The sequence below is a fragment of the Balaenoptera musculus genome, chromosome 8, assembly GCF_009873245.2.
Source record: "Balaenoptera musculus isolate JJ_BM4_2016_0621 chromosome 8, mBalMus1.pri.v3, whole genome shotgun sequence".
NCBI classification, from domain to species: Eukaryota; Metazoa; Chordata; class Mammalia; order Artiodactyla; family Balaenopteridae; genus Balaenoptera; species Balaenoptera musculus.
Window position 1 is genome coordinate 22037052 of NC_045792.1, and position 21376 is coordinate 22058427.

Below are 21376 nucleotides of genomic sequence, written 5' to 3' on the forward strand. Positions count from 1 at the left end.
CTGTAAGTATCCCCACCCTAACACAGGGGACTGTTGGTTGAGTTTGTAGGTCCACAAGCTGGGCAAGGATACTCAAAGCTCTCTTACCAAGATCATTCTGAATCACAGAATGTCAGAAATAGAAAGTCATTTGAGAGACTATAATGAAGGGCTCAGTAACTCAAATATCCACAGGGGTTAGATAGGTAACATGAATATGTGAATCAAGTGGTATGAAACAACAGGGAGTGGTAGGGTCTGTGACAAAATAAAGAGAGAATGAATGTGCCTTATAGCGTTTAAATTCAAATCTAATTAAAAGTTGTGTTGATTAAACCAACTATGTCCACAGAGTGACCGTATTTGGCCCCAGCTGTCAGTCAGTGACTCCTGACCCAACTCCCTTGTTATAAAGGTGACCTGAGGGTATGACTGCAGTCACATGAGTACATAAGGCACAAGTTACAATGGCTCAGCTGACTGTTATACTTCAAACTCCTCCCCCTCCAAGGAAACCCCAGTTGTTCCTGGGATGCATCACAACTTTGTATCTTCAGTCAACACATGCGGTCTGCTCTGCTCTCTCCCTTTCTCACCTCTCTATCTCCTCTTGGGCTGCTGATCTCAAAGCTGGTGAAGAAATGTTACTATGGCTAATACTGAATGTGCCTTTGTGGAAACACCAATGTATGTTCCAAGGATGCCACCCCAGTGCCTTCAATGTCACCATTTCCCAGGCTACAGAGAGGAGAGAATCTTTCTCTGTCCAATTCAGTGCTGTACTGGCACCTGGATCCCAGAACCACACTGGGTGAGCCCAGAAGAGCAGAAGGCCTCCTGTGAAAACAGCCCCTATGGCTTCTTTTCTCTGTGTGCATCTCTCATGCTCAACTCTAAGAAAAATACACAAACACCATCCATCTCTGTCAGAAAGAGCCACAGTACAGGCACAGGCCAGGAAACATTTTTCCCCACCCACCCCACTACCAAATAAACAAAAGCAAATCTGCAAAGACATTGCTTTGACTAAAACACAGGAGCTTACATTAACTAAAAGAACCCAGCTTCTCTGTTTAAAGCCTCAGCATTAAGAAGACTGTCAAGTCAGTGCAGTGAGTCAGGATTTGGTTTATACCTGTGCAGCTCAAGGACCTATTTAATTGACCCTGCCAAACCAAAGGAATAGGCTTCTCTAGGAAGTATTGGGTCTAATCTTCAGCAAGACAGACAAATTCTGGCAAGTCTCAACTGAAACGTTTCAGCTTCTACACATAATACCTTTAAAAAATCTTAATCCGCATTTTTTGATATATACCCATGAACATACTGAGACTTCAGGAGATGTGTCTGCAAATGACACCACCAAGAGAGTGAAAAGACAACCCACAGAATGAGAGAAAATACATGTAAATCATATATCTGATAAAGGAATTCTATCTAGAACATACCAAGAAGTCTTGCAATTCAATGATAAAAAGATAACTAACCCAATTTAAAAATGGACAAAAGGTCTGACCAGACTTATTCCAATGAAGAGAGCCAAATGGCCAATAAGCACATGAAAATATGCTCAGTGTCATTAGTGATCATGGGAAATTCAAATAATAGCCATAGTGAAATACCATTTCAAAATCACTAGGATGGCTATAATCAAAAAGGCAAATAATCACAAATATCAGTGAGGATGTGGAAGAATTGGTACTCTCATATACTGCTGGTGGAAATATCAAATGCTGCAGCCACTTTAGAAAACAGTTTGGCAGCTCCTCAAAATGTTAAACATAGAGTTACCATATGATCCAATAATTCTACCCTTAGCTATTTACCCAAGAGAAATGAGAACATATGCCACACAAAAATATGTGCAAGAATATTCATAGAAGCATTTTTCAAAATAGCCAAAAAGTGGAAACAATCCAAATTCCTATCACCTAATGAATGGATAAATAAATGAGATACATTCAAATTAGAGAAAGAAGAACAAAAAAACCCACAAAGTTAGCAGAAGGAAAGAAATCATAAAGATCAGATCAGAAATAAATGAAAAAGAAATGAAGGAAACGATAGCAAAGATCAATAAAACTAAAATATGGTTCTTTGAGAAGATAGACAAAATTGATAAACCATTAGCCCAGACTCATCAAGAAAAAAAGGGAGAAGACTCAAATCAATAGAATTAGAAATGAAAAAGGAGAAGTAACAACTGACACTGCAGAAATACGAAGGATCATGAGAGATTACTACAAGCAACTATATGCCAATAAAATGGACAACCTGGAAGAAATGGACAAATTCTTAGAAATGCACAACCTTCCTAGACTGAACCAGGAAGAAATAGAAAATATGAACAGAACAATCACAAGCACTGAAATTGAATCTGTGATTAAAAATCTTCCAACAAACAAAAGCCCAGGACCAAATGGCTTCACAGGCGAATTCTACCAAACATTTAGAGAAGACTTAACACCTATCCTTCTCAAACTCTTCCAAAATATAGCAGAGGGAGGAACACTCCCAAACTCATTCTACAAGGCCACCATCACCCTGATAACAAATGCAGACAAAGATGTCACAAAGAAAGAAAACTACAGGCCAATATCACTGATGAACATAGACGCAAAAATCCTCAACAAAATACTAGCAAAGAGAATCCAACAGCACATTAAAAGGATCATACACCATGATCAAGTGGGGTTTATCCCAGGAATGCAAGGATTCTTCAACATGCGCAAATCAATCAATGTGATACACCATATTTACAAATTGAAGGAGAAAAACCATATGATCATCTCAATAGATGCAGAGAAAGCTTTTGACAAAATTCAACACCCATTTATGATAAAAACCCTCCAGAAAGTAGGCATAGAGGGAACTTACCTCAACATAATAAAGGTCATATATGACAAACCCACAGCCAACATCATCCTCAGTGGTGAAAAACTGAAACCATTTCCACTAAGATCAGGAACAACTCAAGGTTGCCCACTCTCACCAGTTTTATTCAACATAGTTTTGGAAATTTTCACCACAGCAATCAGAGAAGAAAAAGAAATAAAAGGAATCCAAATTGGAAAAGAAGAAGTAAAGCTGTCACTGTTTACAGATGACATGATACTATACATAGAGAATCTTAAAGATGCTACCAGAAAACTACTAGAGCTAATCAATGAATTTGGTAAAGTAGCAGGATACAAAATTAATGCACAGAAATCTCTTGCATTCCTATACACTAATGATGAAAAATCTGAAAGAGAAATTAAGGTAATATTCCCATTTATCACTGCAACAAAATGATTAAATACATAGGAATAAACCTTCCTAAGGAGGCAAAAGTCATGTATGAAGAAAACTATAAGACACTGATGAAAGAAATTAAAGATGATACAAACAGATGGAGAGATATACCATATTCTTGGATTTGAAGAATCAACACTGTGCAAATGACTATACCACCCAAAGCAATCTACAGATTCAATGCAATCCCTATCAAACTACCACTGGCATTTTTCACAGAACTAGAACAAAAAATTTCACAATTTGCATGGAAACACAAAAGACCCCGAATAGCCAAAGCAATATTGAGAAACAAAAATGGGGCTGGAGGATTCAGGCTCCCTGACTTCAAACTATACTACAAAGCTACAGTAATCAAAACAGTATGGTACTGGCACAAAAACAGAAATATAGATCAATGGAACAGGATAGAAGCCCAGAGATAAACCCATGCGCATACGGTCACCTTATCTTTGATAAAGGAGGCAAGAATATACAATGGAGAAAAGACAGCCTCTTCAATAAGTGGTCGTGGGAAAACTGGACAGCTACATGTAAAAGAATGAAATTAGAGCACTCCCTAACACCATACACAAAAATAAACTCCAAATGGATTAAAGACATAAATGTAAGGCCAGACACTATAAAACTCTTAGAGGAAAACATAGGCAGAACACTTTATGACGTAAATCACAGCAAGATCCTTTTTGACCCACCTCCTAGAGAAATGGAAATAAAAACAAAAATAAACAAATGGGACCTAATGAAACTTAAAAGCTTTTGCACAGCAAAGGAAACCATAAACAAGACGAAAAGACAACCCTCAGAATGGGAGAAAATATTTGCAAATGAAGCAACTGACAAAGGATTAATCTCCAAAGTTTACAAGCAGCTCATGCAGCTCAATATCAAAAAAACAAACAACCCAATCCAAAAATGGGCAGAAGACCTAAATAGACATTTCTCCAAAGAAGATATACAGATTGCCAACAAACACATGAAAGAATGCTCAACATCATTAATCATTAGAGAAATGCAAATCAAAACTACAATGAGATATCACCTCCCACCGGTCAGAATGACCATCATCAAAAAATCTACAAACAATAAATGCTGGAGAGGGTGTGGAGAAAAGGGAACCCTCTTGCACTGTTGGTGGGAATGTAATCTGATACAGCCACTATGGAGAACAGTGTGGTGGTTATTTAAAAAACTAAATATAGAACTACCATACGACCCAGCAATCCCAGTACTGGGCATATACCCTGAGAAAACCATAATGCAAAAAGAGTCATGTACCACAATGTTCATTGCAGTTCTATTTACAATAACCAGGACGTGGAAGCAACCTAAGTGTCCATCGACAGATGAATGGATAAAGAAGATGTGGCACATATATACAATGAAATATTACTCAGCCATAAAAAGAAAGAAAATTGAGTTATTTGTAGTGAGGTGGATGGACCTAGAGTCTGTCATACAGAGTGAAGTAAGTCAGAAAGAGAAAAAAAATACCATATGCTAACACATATATATGGTATCTAAAAAAAAAAAAAAAAATCGTCATGAAGAACCTAGGGGCAAGACGGGAATAAAGATGCAGACCTACTAGAGAATGGACTTTAGGACATGGGGAGAGGGAAGGGTAAGCTGGGACAAAGTGAGAGAGTGGCATGGACATATATACACTACCAAATGTAAAATAGATAACTAGTGGGAAGCAGCCGCATAGCCCAGGGAGATCAGCTCGGTGCTTTGTGACCACCTAGAGGGGTGGGATAGGGAGGGTGGGAAGGAGGGAGATGCAAGAGGGAAGAGATATGGGGATATATGTATATGTATAGCTGATTCAGTTTGTTTTAAAGCAGAAACTAACACACCATTGTAAAGCAATTATACTCCAATAAAGATGTTTAAAAAAAAATGAGATACATCCATACAATGGAATATTATTCAGCAATAAAAAGGAATGAAATACTGACACATACTGCAACATGGATGAACCTTGAAAACAGTATGCTAAGTGAAAGAAGCCACTCACAAAAGATCACTTATTATATGATTCCATTTATATGAGATATCTAGGATAGGCAAATCTATAGGGACGGAAAGATTGGTAGTTGTTTAGGACTTGGGGAAGGTGTGTGGGGAAGAAAAGGGAGTGAATGCTGATGGGTCAGGATTTCTCTTGGGGGTGATATTCATACAACTCTTGCAAATATGATTATACCATTGAATAGTACACTTAAAATGAATGAATTACATGGCATGTGAATTATATCTCAAAGAGCTGTTTAAAATATATATTTTTAAACATAGAGAACGTGACATGTGAACAATTCAAAGCCACAGAGTACTTAGTGACATAACCAGGTTGGCTCCTCCCAGTCCCCAATTGTAAATCAATAGTAAGATCTGTAGTAAAATTGGTATAGATAGGGATATGGATATAGCTACAAAAGTAAACACAGGTTTTTTAAATGTTTTAAATTATTATTACCTTCTATACTGAAATAGTTTGACTCACAAAAAGTTTCAGGAATAGTACCATATAGTCTTCTCCCAGCTTCTTCCAATGATAATATCTCATATAACCACATATGTTATAGAAACAAGTTTTTAAATCATCTCCTAGTGTTCTTCTCCTGTTCTTTGTGACACATTTCTTTGTGTTTGAGAGTCTTCTATCTGTTTTTTCCCTGCCTCCAAGTTTGCCAAAACAGGACAAAACCTCCTTCACCACCAATACCACAGACTAAACAAATACTGCTTGAAATTCCTGAGTTTGTCTCTAATGCCCATAAAAGGTAAGTATTGTCATTGTATGCCCAGCCTCCTTCGAAATTTCCCTCAGGAAGGTATAGCCCTGTGGCCAGATGCACCACAGGCTGCAGAGCACAGCCTCAGGCTGAGGGGCCCAAGCGGGAGAGGGTCTCCTGATCTCATAACTGACATCTGAGCTGTGCTCACCAGCCTTCAGAAGTAGGAGGCGAGAGAGCAAGTGTGAATGAGGGTGTGAAAAGCTGCACTTGAACATTCATCCCAAGGGTGGGAAGTGAGAAATGAGGCTGATGAGATTTCAAGTGAGGAAAGAGTAAGTCAATAGCAATGGATGGGTCATGGCAGTCAAAGTAGATCTTGGGAGCAAACAGGGACAGAATGCAATCCTCAAATAGCTGAATGCAAACGTGAGAAAAATGAAAAAAATACTGGCTCTGTGCCAAAGGTAACATCCAACCAATTTCTAACTGCAAAGTAAAATTCATAAAATATAAGGAAGCATTGGGTCAGTCAAGTTGATTTGAATAGGAGAATACAGAATATGAGTGGCATCCTCTGAAAGACTTTTCAGAGTTCTCTTGCAAGCTCTCCTGGCACCACTGCTCTGCCATCATCTGTTAGATGCTTTTTAAGTTCAGCTAGAATTCTGGCAACATCGGGTAGTGGCTAAACCAGGCCTTAAATCCCCATCTATTCCAGCTGTATTATCTTGAGCTAGTTACTTTCCTGCTGTGAAATGACCGCTCACCTATAAAATGGGAATACTAGCAAATAGCACCTACCTCACTAAATGGTTGGTGAGGCTATATGAGAATAAGCATGAAGAGCACTCAGCATAACACTGGCTGGAAAATGCGCCAATAAATAGTGGCTGTAATTAACATAAGCACTGCTTTTCAGTGAAGAACCAAATCCATGCATGGCCTTGGAAGATCTCAGTCCCTCCAGCTGAGGATGCACAATATCCCCCATGAGCCCATCCTGATTGCTCTCCCACTTGTTTTTGAGACAGGAGAAGTGAGTTAAAGCTTGGAAGCTTTCACCTCTCCACTGGTCTGTCCTCATCCATTTCTGGACAATAAGGGCAGTTAAAATGTCTTTGAAGACATTGCAAGTATAATCTCAACTACAGCCTAAATGAGGACTGCTGGGAACCAGAAAGAACAGAGACCCCTTCCCTTTATCTCCCACCCTATCCCCCTTGGAAATAGTCACTGGGAGAGGGCTGGAACTGTTTAAATAGAAAGCTGCAGAGATGGCACTTAAAGTGGTCACAGGAGATAGAGTCAAACCACTATAAGAAGTGCAGAGATTTCAACTTCAGAAAATGCAAAGGGCAAGAGGCTTGACTTTTAGTTATGTGGTCCCATATCCTTCTCTGCTATTGCCTCATTTCTGTGTTCTCTTTACAAACAAACAAACAAATCATCCAATTTCATTTATATGAAATATCCAGAATAGGTAAATACATAGAGATATAAGTAGATTGGTGTTTGCTCCAGGGATCAGGGAGAGTGGAGAATAGGGAAAAACCACTTAATGGGTATGGGGTTTTATTCTGAGGTGATGGAAATATTTTTGGAAATAGCTAGAGATGGTGTTTGCACAATATTGTGAATGTACAAAGTGCCATTGAATTGTTCTCTCCAAAATGGTTAATTTTATATAAATTTCACCTCAATAAATTACTTTAAAAAAAACCTTCCTGAAAAGAGTTGTTTCTACTTTCTACTCTAATTGTTCATCTCTCAGTTTCTCTGAACCTCACACAAATCGGGCTTTCACCTCCATCACTCCACCCAAACTGCTATTGTTATGGTCATCATGACCTCCAGGATACTAAATAGCATGGTCACTTGTAGTCACATGTAGCTGCAAGGAAAGCGGTAAAGTGTGGTCTTTATTCCAGGCAGCCACATCTCAACTAAAATCAGCCTTTTTATTACTAAAAAAGAAGGGGGAAATGAATAATAAGGAATAACTAGCAGTCTCTGGCAGTCTTCTTAAGGGTAAACCATTTGAACACTGGAAATGAAATGTGTAGCCTCCAAATTTGGGGAGGGTGGTTTTAAAAGAAAAACATTAGATCAGTTCCATAGAAGATAAAAAAGAAAAAAAGAAAAGAAAAAGAAAAGTTTTGATAAACAGAGAACACAAAGAGAGAGGAAATAAAAACACAACCATTAAAACACAGAGATTCTTTCATGTAATTGGTGCATTTCATCTAAGTTATCAAATTTGTGGACAAAGAGTTGTTCATAATTTCCCTTTTACTATCATTTTAATGTCCATGGGATCAATAATAATGGCCCCTATTTCATTTCTGATATTAGTGATTTGTGTCTTCTCTTTTCTTAGTTAGTCTGGCTAGAAGTTTATCAATTTTATTGATCTTTTTCAAAGAAATAGCTTTGGTTTATTGACTTTATTATGTTCTTGTTTTCCATTTTATTGGTTTCTGCTCTGATTTTTATTATTTCTTTTCTTCTGCATACTTTGCATTTAATTTCTTCTTTTTCTAGTTTCCTAAAATGGAAGCTTAGGTTATTGCTTTTAGGTCTTTCTTCTTTTCTAACATATATATTCAATGCTATAAGTTTCCCTCTAAGTACTGTTTTTGCTGCATCCTGAAAATTTTGAAAAGTTGTATTTTCATTTAATTCAAAATATTTTTTTAATTTCTCTGAGACTTCTTTCTTTGACCCATGTATTATTTAGATGTGTGTTGTTTAATCTCTAGTATTTTGGATTTTGCCAGCTTTCTGTTATTGATTTCTAATTTAATTTCACTGTGATCTGTGATTTCTATTCTTTTAAGTTTGTTAAGGTGTATTCTTATGGCTCAAATTTTGGTCTGTCTTGGTGAATGTTCCATGTGAATTTAAGAAGGAGGCGTATTCTGCTGTTGTTGAATTTAGTAATCTATAAATGTCAACTAGATCCAGTTGATTGATTATGCTATTTATTTCAACTATATCCTTATTGATTTTATGACTTCTGTATCTGTCATTTACTGACAGAAGGGTATTGATGTCTCCAACTATACACTTGTCTATTTATCTTTGCAGTTCTCTTAGTTTTTACCTCAGGCATGTTGGTGTTTTATTAGTGCATACGCATTAAGGATTATTATGTCTCCTTGGAAAATTTACCCTTTTGTCATTATGTAATGCCCCTCTTAATCCCTTGATGATTGTCCTTGTTCTGAAGTCTGCTGTAAGACAGAGGTTTCTATATTAGATACAAAATCAAAATAAAGTTCTTTACTGTTTACAAAAGAATCTACTAAAGAAAATTTTACACAGAAAGGTTGAAAACAACATGTTGCTAAAAACAAACAAAACTAACCAAAAATATTTGGTGTGGTGATCAGGAAAAATAGAATTTAAAAAGTAGAGTATTAAAGTAGAATCCAATAGAATTAACAAAATTAACAACTTTAATTCGCAAAATATAATTTAATCTAAGAGGGATACTATACAATAATAAACATGATGTAACAAATATATATGTGTATGTACCTATCAACTTAACCTTAAAATACATAAAACAAAAATTAACCTAATTACAAAAAGAAATTAATAAATCTACAACACACTATTTTAGAAAGAACAAGCAGACAAGAAAATTGTAAGAATGAATAAATTTGAACAATATAATTAACAGATTTAACCTGATGGATATATAGAGAGAGGACCCTGTACTTTAAATAAAGAATATGTTTTTATTTTTCAAAAAGACATGAATCAATTACCAAAAAAAAGCTACATATTGGTAATTGCTTTTTCTGCTCAAAGCGTATTAGACTTTAGAATACTGATTCTGTGATTCCATAATATCTACTTTTGAATAGGACCAGGGTAAGTCAAATTCAAACATCCAAGGCTGCTCATATAGGTCATTTGAAGGGAACACAGGCTCATAAATGAAGCCTCACAAAGTAAGTATCAACGTTTACCGAAGAATCAATGTCATTTAGAACGTTTTCCCTGATACTGCAATTAAACAAGAAACATTAAAAATGTTTTTAAGTAAAACATTTCATAAAGAGAAAAGAAAAACACAAATCACACAGCTTTTCTCACCATTGTCAGGAAATTAGTCTTCAAGTCACTGTCATCCACAAGAAGAGTGATTTTAACAATTTAAATATCTATTCCTAAGTCACAATCATATAACTCCATATTCTTACCCAGTTTAAAACTTTTCCCCTTCTCTGGCTCCAGCCTGCTTCACCCAGGAAATTACTAGAGGAGCAGGGGATAGCTGATTTTTTTCTCCTTCTGCATCTTGCTCTCCACTATCTCTGCCTCCCTCTCAGGTTGCCTCTGAGCCTGTAGAGTTGGGGGTTGGATGGAAGGGATACAGGAGGAGGAGAGATAAGGAGCAGGAAACCTCTCACCTGCACAGACCTAACCTGGAGATGGTACTCTGGGCATGGCAGATGTCCTGCTAACTACTCGTCTCTGAGGGCAATTTGTGGCTTCCTCAGAGACAATCCAAAGGGGGTCCTTGGGTTGCAACTGCCAGTCTGATCCAGGCACAGATTCACTCCAGTCCTTATGCTCCCCAGTTCTAACAGGGCTATTTCAATGTACTTGAGTTCTTTCCTTGGGGCACCCTCTTTATGGCTTAAGAAGAAACAGAGCAGAATCACTCCCCTTCTCCACTCCCAGAGGTGGGGTAGGGATAGGGAAGTGAAATACACAGCTCTCTGCCATCTCTCTACACAGACTTCTTCTATTGCCTTGGCCTCTAACTTGATCCCTCTAAATAATGATCGGCTAAGGGTACCCGAATGAGTTTTGTGCCACTCTCTTTGAAAGTCTTGCATAGGTGGTCTAAACACTGTTTTGGGATCTGGGGTAGTTGGCCTATTGTTCTGGGCCTTTGAAGCCAGAAAGAGGGCATTTTAACAATCTGTGACATGACCAACATTGTTATTAAGCAATGGCACAAATACATCTAGAAGGCTATCTTTGCCTTGATGAGTCTGCACTTCCAGAAACATACATTATACATCTGCACAGTATTCCCACCTTAACCCCAAGGCATCAGTGTTGTGCATGCCAGGGAGCTGTGGCAGCAGGGAAGGGAGATCATCTGGAGGCAAGAGAAGATCCAGTCTTTTCAGCTTTCCTCACATTTTGAACACTTGGTTAGCATTGTGAATTTACAAACTGCTTTCTTCTTTTGTTTCATTTCATACTCATGGTGACCACTGTGAGTCTGTGTTATTATCCCAATTTCTTTCTACAGAGTAGTATACTGAAACTCAGAAAACCGAATTCTTGTTTAAGGTTATGCAGCTGGTTTAAAGCACAGAGGAACTTGAACTCCTGCCTTCTCTCTAGGACACCATACATAGACTGTCTGCATGTGAGGCCCACAGTTTTACCTTCTTCTTACCAGCAAGTTGAGATGAAGTAGATTTTCAAAAGGCAATATTTCAAAAAAGAGGAGGCTGAATAATCCTGTTAGAAACCACCATCATTCAAATTAAGAAGTTCCACTAAGTAATTACATATATATTTGGAACTGTATATTGCAGAATATCTTAGATATATGGTTTTCTAGGAACATGTTTGTCATGTTTGGTGTTCTAGCTCTGAGGTTGGAGATAAGTCTCAGAAAATATTGGTCTAATAAGGAAGAAACACTAAGTAAAAGGCTCCAGATGGACAGTACTCCAAGTTGGATTGGACAAAGGTTTTGAGTAAGTTTGTGGTTTATCACATGTTAATTTTCAAAGCAAATTAAAATATTTCCTTGAATTTTGTGGCCCCCAAATCGTGTGACTGCTTATGGCAGTGTCCCTGCCAGCTACAGCAATTTGGAAGAAATAAGTGACCTCTCAAAAGAGTGAGTGAGAGAGTTCAGGATGGTATCAACAGTGGGGGATGAGACTACTTGGATCCCAGATGTGTCTGGGTAAATGAATTTTCTGAGGACCCATCAGCACAATGTATAAGACAGACTTCAGGACTGTCACTACTAGCCTATTCAGCATGGATCTGTAACAAACAGGACCCTACGGGGCCTTCCCAGACAGACCCCTCCTCCATATCCTCTGCTGTAGCTCCTCTCTGAAGTACATAGGTAATAGTATTTTATGCATATTTCCTGAGTTTTTCAGATGCTAAAAACCACCACCAAATGGAAGAAATGAACTACTTGATGATCATGAGCACATAGCCCCCAGATCTTCTGGCATCTAAGGATTGATCACCATCAACCAGACAACTGTGCATGAGCTGATCACATATCCTGGGATGCCCCTCCCACACCTGACCATTAAAAATGCTTCGCTGAAAACCTTCGAGGAGTTCAGGGGTTTTTCTGAGTGTGAGCCACCCATTCTCCTTGAATGACCCTGCAATAAACCTTTCTCTACTCCAAACTCCGATGTTTTGGTACTGTTTGGCCTCACTGTGGGTCGGGCACATGAACTTGTGTTCGGTAACAGATCCTTTATTGATTGTCACACCCCAGTTCAGGAGAGCAACAAGCAGGGATCCTTAGCTGAAATGACAGCAGTTCTAACTACTTTATCATGATTGCACTACTTGTGTTTTATTAGTAAAAAACCAATTTTTTTATATCTAATTTAATTCCAATTAGAGGAAGGGAATTAATTATATGACTATATGTGGGACACTTTGTTTTTCAGTTTTAGCTGCCTAGAAGCAGAATCATTTTTAAAACACCTCCAAGTAAAAATAAATTAAGGAGTAGTTTGATCACACAGATATTCAGGGAGCTGATTCAAGCCCAAGACACATAAGCTGGAAAAAATGTACTAAACTGCTTGGGAAAGGGAGTTTCAAGTGCTCAGCATCACAGAAACAGCACTGAGATTGAGCAACTGGGGCTAAACCAAGGTCCAGGAGCCTTTCTCTCTGGTCCTCAGTTGTCCCATCCACAAAATGGAGCCAGCATACAAATCTAAAAGCACAGAAGTCCGTCAACTATTTCATAAGGTGTATTCAAAAGGTTACATTTATGGTTACAAGATACCTGTCCATGAAATCCCCTGCAGTGAATTGAGGGAGAGAAAAGGAAAGGTATCTGGGTCTTGTAAGAGGCAGAGGCATAAAGGGGAATAGCTCCTGGGGAGAGCTGCCTGGGTATAAATCCTAGCACAGCCACTCACTGGACACGTGACATGATCCGGGAGATCATTACCCTCCTCTGTGCCTCAGCTGTGTCATCTGTAAAACCCCATAGGGTGGTTGTCAAGATCAGACAAGTTTGCATTATAAAGTGTTAGAATAGAATGTGGTACGTACTAAGTACTCAGCAGGTATTATCTATATGTATTCTTCTTTTACATACACGCAGAGGTACATAGACTTAACTTGAGGAAACATTCAATGTGGGGCAGAAGGAAGGGTCAGGCAAACAGTGTTATCTAGATTATGAAAGGGAATTCTGATTATATCTGAGTAGTATTTAGATGAGCAATCATCGGTATTTGATGCTCTGTGATGTACAGACACCGTACTGGGCACCTCATGGTCTTTGATGTTCTCAACAGTCCTTCAAGGTGGATAGTAAGATATTACTACTCTGCTCATTTGCAGATGAGGAAAGTGAAGTTCGAGTAAGTTGTCCAAATCCATACGGTGACAGAACCCCGATTCAAACTCAAGCCCATCTAAGCTACAGAGACCTGAGGTTATTGTCTCAGAGTAAACTGCGGCTCTTCTCTGCATGGCTGGGCTGGGCAGGCACTCTGCTGAGTGCTTTCCTTTATACAATGTTTCCAGACCTCTCAGCCCACAGAATGCCGACACCACCACCTCTACTTCTTTTCTCAAAGAGCTGAGCCAAGCCTTCTACTTCATGCTACACAGTGCTCACCAACAACAGGGAGGTGGGACGCATCTGAAATTTTTCAGAGTAGGAGTTGAGATGACATTGCTGACAACACTCAGATATATTTATTTTCAGCCATGCCAACTGGCACTGTGGCACCTTGTTGTGAATAATGAGCCTCATTCAAGTTGGAAGGTTGACTCATCACCTGTCAGGGCTAACTAATGAGCCTTGCTGACTGCAGCCTGAAGCACTTGGAGACGGTCCACGGACCCTCTCTCATTAGTGCCAGGGTGTGCCCCACCCTCCCCTCCCAGCATGAGCACATCTCAGGGCTTAGAGTCCCCAGAGCCACTGCCAACCACCACCCTGCCCGCAGTGAGAAGGCAATGCAAGGAGAGATGCACTCATAGCCTAATTACCCTAACTAATGGCCTGTCACAGCACGAGAGACTGTGAAATCTTTACCTAGGGGTGGGTTCCCAGGCTTGCATATTTATTTTTAATTATGACATCTCATAAAGTTACAAGAAGTTGGAATTTGCCTTGCGGTGACATTTAGGAATCCCAAATCCTGTAGTATTTTGTTTATTTTGGGTGAGTCTTCTTATTCGGCATGCCCCCCAGCAGGGCCGACCATTTGTGGTCATCACACATCTCATGTTTGCTTGGCTGCAGCAAGAAGCAGTCTGTTGCAATCACTGGTCATTTGTATCTGTTCAGAAGATTTATAGGGAGAGGGTATTATGGCAGAAAACAAGTTTCTAAGATGAGGCTTCAGGGCTCAGCTCTGCAGTCAACCTGCTTGCAAATTTGTGTGGTCCCTTTACTTCTCTGGTCCTCATTTTTCAAATGTGGTTTTTAAAATTATGGCTAAATTAGGTGATTTCTAAGGATTTTGAGATAATCAAGTCTATCCTCCGACTCTAGAAACAACCACACCTGAGCCTTGCCAAGGGGAAACTATTCTGTTTAAAATCCTGCAGAGAGAAATGTTTCCTAGCCTCTCCCTTCCTGGCCTCCTGTCCTAAGACACTCCTGGAGTTGACAAGCTTTCTCATAAGCGAGGTGCTTTCTTGAACATTCTCTTCATGGCAACCTTTCTACATCATTAACTGTGGTTTTCATAAAACTTGAGCTTATTTATTATCAGAAACCTGTCCCTTTCTTTCTCTCCTGTTAGAGCTGCTGGGACTATGAATTAAGATAACCAGGGGCAGAGGAATTGCCCCCTCCCTGCAGAGTTACCTGACCCTTGCAGATAGGAGAAAAAAGTGAGGGAGACACCTTTCTCCATCTCTCCTCCCAGGCTAAACCCCACTTGTGCTGTCAGGGACATCATAAAAAAGTAAACAAGATCAAAGAGTTTGAAGGCATATAGACAAGGTTCAGTTCTCAGCCTTGTACTTTCTACTTGTGAGATATTGGTTGAATTTTCTCTCTGAGCTCTGTATCCTTATCAATGGAATAAAGATAAAAATACCTGCCTTGCAAGGTCGTTTGAAGAATAACTATGAAAAACACAAATAAAGGGCTTACAACCACTCAGACAATTCCAAGAACTATCAGAACTGAAATCTAAGTCCCCTGATTACCAGTCATGTCCTCTTTCCCCATCTGAAGATGGGGTCAACCCTTCCTTTCTAATCAGGGTCCCCCTGTCTTCACTTCGTACTCAGAGGTGGTGCTGTCCAGACTCAGACAGACATGCCCATTCAAGGATTCCAAGCCAGATTTTGAACTGCATTGATGGCCAATCCTTAACACAGGCAGGAAATTCTGTGGCAGGCAGCTTGTCAGTAGTGTGAAAACCCAGGAAGACACTGGAAATGGAAGATTGTGGTGTGCTCTGGGGAGTGGAAAGGGAAGCACTCCTATTCCCGATGTTGGCACAAAGACCTGCAGGGGCCGTCCTGCTCTGGGGGAAATGGCACATCATCTGGAGACCAGTCAACACTCATTTGCCTCCTCCAGTCTCTAAACCGTGGAAACCTGCAGCCCTCAAACATGTTTCACTTGGCCCACACAGTGGTTTTGAAAAATCATATTAGTTGCCAAGATTTAAAAATTCATAGAGTACACATCAAAATTCGGGTTTACAGTTTTTTTTCTTTTATTTTTAATCTAAATATTTCTGCATAGCAGCAATTGCCCAGGGTGGTGTAGATGCAGGCCCTCTAGGCTAGAAGCTCTCTCCCTAGCCTCCACCCTTCCCTGTAGTTATAACTCGTCTTCTTAATGTGATACTCAATGACTCTTCCAGGGACCTGAGTTGGAACCTGATTCATTTAACAAATCTTGTGCCAGGTACTGTGCTGGACGCCAGATGTACAAAACAGACTAGTGAGATACACAAATAATAACAATGGAACCCAGGAGCTCTAACAGACATAGACAAAGGGCTATGGGAATCCAGAGGTGGGAAAGACTAATTGCCTAACAATAATATCAACTATCATCTACTGAGTGCTTACTATATGCCAAGGATTTTGCCTGATTGAGGAATCAGGGATGGCTTCGCAGGAAGGTTTCCCTTCAAGAATAAGAAAATTGTCAGCTAGAGAAAGATATTTCAGACAAAATTGAATATTCAAAGGATTGTGAACAAGCCAAACAGGTTCAGTGAACAAAGGAAAACTGCGTAGGATAAGAGAAGGGGCTACAAACTTAGTCTGGGACCAGAGGGAACCCGAACTCTGTCTTACAACCAGTGAGAAGGCATCCAAATTCTAACCAGCTCCTCTATGGCCCTTCCTGAGGGCAGGCTTAGATAGAGGTAATGGATCAAGGATCCTGGAAAGGAGAAGGGGCAGACGGATGGAACCACTACTCTGTCTGGACCTTTGGGAAAGAATGCTGGTGTAAATTAGCCTAGTCTGGTCCCCACCACCCCTCACCCAACTCTCCTATAGAATATGTTCAGGGAATTCAAAGTTGCATGTATATTAGTCCAAGGCCAAAATGATACGGAAAGTGAAGCTGGTGCCAAACATACTGACAGTGCATTTGAAACCCAGTGTGATTCATTTCCCTCTCTCTTGACTTGATCATACTCCTCCCCCATCAGAACAGATGTTTGAGTCTTTGTAAATGTCTATGAACATACATCTCTCCACTCAAAGCCATGCTTAAAATACCTTTCATAAATATGTGCTTTCATCACTCTTCCTTCTAGCATTTTCTCTATGTTCTGTTAAATCCTTCTTTGTGAATCACTTCTTTTTTGGCAACACTCATTCACACTAATAAGCAAAGGGGTCACAGGGCAGGTCTGGGGCCACTTTGCCATGCAGATTATTTAGGAGAAGCAACACGAGAGCCCTTTGGGAAATTCTCGCATGTAACTAAATCAGAAAGTAATATCCTGTTTTGTCTGCACTCTGCACTGGTCCTCATGTGTCCTGTAGAGGAATCCCGGAGTTTCTCCCTGCTGGCTGAAAGATAAACAAACTGCTGGCTCCCAGCCCTACCCTCGAGCTGTCCTAGGGAATTACACTGAAAACAAAGTGTCATCAAACTGAACCAAAAAGATGGAAACAAAACCTTAAAGATCTCAGTAGCTGCTAACTTCACTTCTTGGAACAGAAATTTTGATTTTTGCATTTTTGAAAGACAAGCATTTGTATCAAGAGTATTTGACTCTCAAACTTTTCATTTAAGAGGATCCCCTTTTTAGCTTCCAATACATTCAAGAACTCTCCAGAATACTCACTGTCAATATCAGGCAGTTGAGAATAATAGTAATTCAGTAAGAGTTTTTAGAGGAATTTTAATTCTATTAATTATAACAGTATATTTATCTGCCCATTGAAAATGACAATACATATACATGTAAAGCATCTCTCTTCTGTTCGGTCTGAGGTGTTGCCAACAATTTCTCGGAAAGCATTTTGATCATGGAGGCCTCTGCAAGAATTTTCTTTCCCACACTCCATCCCCAACAGGAGTCCTCCACCCACAGATTGAAAATCACCGTGACTCAGAAGAAACAGCAAGGGTGCAGTGTTTTGTGTTTCTTTTAGGTTTGTTTTTTGTTTTGTCAAAGAACAGAATTCAATGTGATATCTGTAGAAAACTATTGGGATTTGGTGAAAGTCCTGTCACATTGTGCCCTCTGTCTGCCTTCCTCCTGTTTGAAATACCTCCTCAAAGGGTAGGAAACTTTGAAGGTCTCTTTTATCATTTATTTTATCATTGGGTAATCTTGCTTTAAGGTCTGTGGCTCCATACTTAGTATCTAGTACTGTGGTTTCTCCTTTGGGATTTCAGGAAGGACCAGAGTTATCTGGATTTAACACAAGAAGAAACATAGTAACGAGGCTTGAAAGAGAATCTTAGGTCGACAAGATCCCAAAGTTCTGTAAAGAATTTAGCAATAAACCACATTCATTATTTTACCACATACTGATGTGCACACCGCGTGTCAGGTAATGGAAGGCAAAAATTAAAACTCTGGCCTCAAGGGAGTGAAAGAAACAAGGTGGGGGTGTTTTTGAGCTTATTTCAGAGCTGCGAGGCACAGAAATCTAAATGAGATAAACTCCGTGAGAGGCACAGATGAAGTGTCATAGGAGTTCAGAGAAAGGAAAATGGTCGTCCACCCAGGTGAGATCTGGGTAGGCTTACAAAGAAGCAGTATTTGAGTTGAGCCTCAAAAGACAGGGAGATTTGGACATTCTTTAAATCCCATGCTGGCTATAATGTTTGTGCTTTGGGTCCAGAAATTAGAATTTTGGGGAAATAGCCACTTGCTTTCACTTAATCAGGGAAGGTTTTTCAACAGGATATGTGAAGGAATCTTTGAAAGAAGGTAAAAGGCACACTCCTCTTACCAGACAAGACAGTTTACAAGCCTCCTGACTGTGTGTGCTGGTCACAAAAATTCAGGTTCCAGTCAATCTGAGTGAATGACTTTTCCTGTTACATGTAGAACTGTGTCCCTCTCAAATTCATATGTTGAAGCCCTAACCCTCAGTACCTTAGAATGTGACTGTATTCAGAGAGTCTTTCAAGATGTAATTAAGGTAAAATGAGGTCATATCAGTAGGCCCCAATCCAGTCTGACTGGTGTCCTTATAAGAAGAGGAGATTAGGACACAGACCACGTGAAGACATAGTAGAGAAGATGTAACAGAGAAGAACAAACCTGACTCCATATTGGATCTATTCCTTTAGCTCTAACATTTGTGATCTGTTTCCTGTGCTTAGTCACACTGGTTCTGCACCTTTTGTAAAAGGATGTTGCCTATAGCCTGAAATATACAGGATAGCCCATTCTCAAGACTCTGACCTTTAAAGGTGTAACACTTTTCCATTCACATAGAGATAAAAAGTTGCAGAACAGAGAGTAACAGTTGTCTTGTTGGAGGTTTACAGGAACATTGTGACCTGACCTACTTGGACAGCTGCAAGAACAAAGGATTCCAGCATCAAGAAGTTTGCAACAACTAGCCATACCCCACTTTCAGTGTAAAAGAAGGCTGAATATTAACTTAGGTAAGATGGTTATTTGGGACACTAGTCCACCATCTTCTGGGTCTGCTGGTTTTCCAAATAAAGTCACTATTCCTTGCCCCAACAACTGTATTGGCTTTTTGTGTGGCGAGCAGTACAAGCTTGGACTTGTAGCAAAGAAGGTCATCTACAAACCAAGGAAAGAGGCATCAGAAGAAATTAACCCTGCTGAAACCTTGATATTGGACTTCTAGTCTCCAGAACTGTAAGGAAATACATTTTTCTTCTTTAAGTCACCCAGTCTGTGATATTTCATTATGACACCCTTAGGAAACTTAATCATTCACTGTAATAGTTTCCTGATCTTAGACTCATAATGCCTCCTAGATTAGCATTTTTACTATATATCCTTATGCAAAAACCATCAACATTTTATACCTAATCACCTCCCTGGCTTCATCTTTCACAGTCCTTCCCTACTTCCCACCTGAGCAGCCCTCCCTACTTTCCCACTTCACGTTTCACTCTCTGCACTCACAAGAAGATTCATTACCTTATGTCTTTTTCTATACCTTCTCCTTTGCCTAGAATGTTCTTGTGCTCTCTTACTTATTTTGGGAGTTCCCTGTAATTCTTCAAACCTCAGATCAGAAGCACGACCTCTGAGTAGGCTTCCCTGGCCTCCTCTATCCAATACTTAGATCATGTCCTCCTCTATATTCTGAAAATAATTATGTTATTGCACTTATAGTGATATTTCACTTTCCTAAACACTGACCTCTTTTATAGACTATGTCTGGTTCATCTCTATAGCACCTAGCATCATGATTCCAGCACTTAGCACAGATCCAAGCACACAGCAAGTACTCAATAAGTGCTTATTGAATTGAACAAATAATTGAATAGGTTATCATCAAATAAATTCACATTTTAGCAAGCATTTTCTCCATAGCAAACTCTGATGTGAGACAACACAAAAATACGTCTTTTTGCTTGCCATTACATTGATATAGCATTTAACTGCTTGTCAAACACTTTTATGATTATCAAATATATATGTTAGGAACTAAAAGTGACCTTAGATCCTGGAGCAAGCATCTTCATTTGTAAAGGAAGAAAATTAAACGAAGTGAAGAAATTTATCCAAAGTCACAGGGCTAGTCAAGTAGAAAACACAGAACTAAAACACACACTGACATCTAACCCAGCGCTCTTCCACTTATCCAAATTCTAGTCATTGTTTCAGGACTAGAGCAAGTCCCAGATCCTTCATGGAGCCTCTTCTGAATGCTCCAATCCATGCCAACACCTCACTTCTCTAGAGTTATGTTTGGCCCAACTTATCTTGGCTCTTACTCTTGCTTTTACACTGATTGCTCCATGACTCATTTTTCAGAACAGGTTCTAAGTCAGGAAGACATAGATCCAAATCCAGCTCTTCATCCTCCAACACACACACATACGCACTCACACACACAGAGGTAGACAGACACACATGCACACATACTTGCATACTGACCAAAAATAAACTGGGGTGGGGGCTTCCAAGGGAAGGGAGATTTCTGGGACACTTTCAGGCAGGACGACATCTCTAGGGCTACAGTAGAAGAGGTTCAATATGGGGCAGAAGGAGCCTTAGCCCAGGATGTGGCAGGTGAACCCCTTAGTGGACCTTCTTCATGGTCAGAACTTCTGAAGGGTCACAGATATGAGAAAATATGGACTGTTTAGATCTTGTGGACACTACGGAAAGCCAGTCACCTCAGGGTATTTAACAACCTCACCCATTTCCCTAAATTCTAGGTGTGCCAAGATGGGCAGAAGGTAGAGAAGCCCTGCTTTGTCATCCTTGCCCCATCTCTGACTGTTCCACCCAGATTGCCTAGTGCTGGCTCGTGGTATGGACAGAATATTCCACGAGCTACCTGCAGTTTGTTGTGACCAACAGAGCCCTGGCAACTTGAGGTCACCCTGTGACAGTCATGAGTGCCCTGGGGCCTACTGATAGCCATTAAACTTTACCTTAGGAAATGCTATACGGTGTTCTGGGGTCATTGCCTGAAAGTGTGAG